This window comes from Buceros rhinoceros, unplaced genomic scaffold (assembly GCF_000710305.1).
Source record: "Buceros rhinoceros silvestris isolate BGI_N320 unplaced genomic scaffold, ASM71030v1 scaffold19495, whole genome shotgun sequence".
Classification (NCBI taxonomy): domain Eukaryota; kingdom Metazoa; phylum Chordata; class Aves; order Bucerotiformes; family Bucerotidae; genus Buceros; species Buceros rhinoceros.
In genome coordinates, this window is record NW_010412522.1 from 13,502 (window position 1) to 15,835 (window position 2,334).

Sequence of the window (2,334 nt, forward strand, 5' to 3'; positions counted from 1 at the left end):
GCCGACACGCCGACGGGCGCGCCCCCCCGCCCCCCCAGACAGAAGCGTCTGTTTGCACACGAATAAATACGTGTGAATGTTTTTTTACGCGTATGCCTCCGTGTCCACGTGGATTCCCTGTCCTGAGGACAGCCTTGCTTTGTGTCCATGGGGAAATTCCAAACGCGTTGCACACCTCTACTCCAGAGTTCAATTTCTTTTACATAGACGACCTCGCTTCAGATGTGTTACCTTTACTGATAGGATCTTTTCTTGTAGCACTATACCTTGTGGGAATATTTTTTGATGTAAACCTAATTTGAGAAGCTTATTAAAAATAGAAACTTTTTTTGAAGCACTCACATTGAGGAGTACAGGTAATGTTTTAAAAAAATTGCACAAAAGAAAAATGAATGTTGGAGTGATTCATTCAGTGTTTGAAAAAAGAGATGGCTCTGTTTGAACAGTGAGTTTCATACCTTGTTTGTAAAAAAAAGAAAAAAAAAGTTTTTAAATACAAAAGCAGAGAAAGGTTGAAAGTTACATGTTTTTTGTATATAGAAAATGTCCTGTCTAGATGATCTGATTTGTATTGGCTTTGGCCAGGAAGAATTATTACTTAAAAGGCTCTTAAGAACAACTGTGCTTAATTTTCTGTTTGTATTACGTGGGTCCCTTTTCTGGGGAGTGGAGTCATGCTTCACACTGTTTATTCCTGTGCTGAAAATGTACCTTGGAGCAGCAGTTCTGGAGTGCAGCTACCGGGCTCCTCAAAGGGTGGCTACTGGGCAGAACTGGAGTCCCGCTCTCCAGCTGTGGTTTGGCTTTAAGTCTCTCCTGCCTGCGCCGAGGGAGCCCCGGGCAGCCCGCAGGGCACGGGCGGGTGGAGGCGGCCTCGGCTCTCGATGGAGAGCGCTGCCGGCTGAGCGTGGCCTGCTTCGTTGCCGCTGAAGCCTTCTGGTCCTGTTTTTTCCCTCTCTCTGGGATGCTGTTCTGCATTTTGTCAGCACTTCCTGTTCCAGACGAAACCCAAAGAGTATAACCCTGAGCAAGAAGTGCTTACCGCGAGGGATGCTAGCCCAGCGCTAGCGGCAGCGTGGTACCCAAGGCGCACCGGCCTTCCAGCCCCCGTCACTGCCCCCCTTGCCCCCACCTCTGCTCTCAGAGCTGCCGGCGAGCCCTCGGTCACTCAGAGCCCGTTTGCAGTGGTGGTCTTGGCCGACGGCAAAACCTGTGATTTTCAGAAGCCAAAGGGAGAGGATCCTGAAGCAGTTTCTGCGGAGAGGGTCCTTTTCCTGTCCAAAGATTGTGCTGGGCAGCTGGGAGCTGGCGGCAGGGCGGAGCGCGTGAGGTTTCAGGCTGCTCCCGTCCCTCTCCCCAGGCACAGGGGGCAGAAATCCTCACCCTGCCCAGGCCACCCCCGGGCACTCCGAGAAACCGGCCCCAGGTGTGTCCGAGTGAAGTGCATTCAGCCAACAGGTAGTGTTTATGCAGTAACAACAGCCTCTGAGGGTTCTGTAGTGGGTTTTTTTTCTTGTCGTTAGCTGAAAGGACTCAAGTCTTCCACTGAGGATTTTATGGAGGCTTCACCCAAGGCTGTTTCTTTTTTGTTCGTTTCTGTTTGGAGCGGTCAAAGCTCCCGCGCCCTTTCCCTCGACCACGCAGTAGGTGTGCGTTGGAAGTGCTGCTTGCAGCCAGCGTTAGGCACCTGTTGAAGCTGTCGTTGCTGTACTGCAGGATTGCTGACGAGCAGGGCCCACATCCTCGGCCAGCGTGGGGCCGGTGCGGGGCCACTCTGCCCCTTCCCACCAGCCGGCGAGGGGATCCTGCCCTGGCGCTGGCTGTAGGAGCCCAGGACCCACGTACTCTCCCTTTGGACGCGCTCTGCAGAACTCCTGTCCCGGTCGGGCGGCTTTGGGTCGGTGTAGCCGAGGGCAAACGCGGGCTGGGGGCGGCTGCGGGTGGCTCGGTCTGTGAATTCTGCCTGGCCGTCGGGCTGGCCTCGTAGCGCAGTTACTACTCTGTTAAGGCATAGATACGACTTTTCACGGCAGTCAGCAAACGTTGAAACTCACTAATATATGTATTTTCCTCTTTTTTTTTTTTTTTTTTGTTGTTGTTGTTGGAATAATATATTAACTTGTCGAACACTGTTCTTTTTGCAGTGTTCCAAAAAAGGGGGGAGAGGGGGATTTCCCAACCTTTTTCAGTCCGGGTGAGCTACTGAAAATCGTTTTGTACTAGCTATGTCACCGCTCCCGGCCACCGGCGCGCGGCCGTGCCGGGGTGAGGTTCAGCCATTCTACAGCAGTAGTTTCTAAAGGTCTTTTTTCTTCTTTTTTTTTTTTTTTTTTT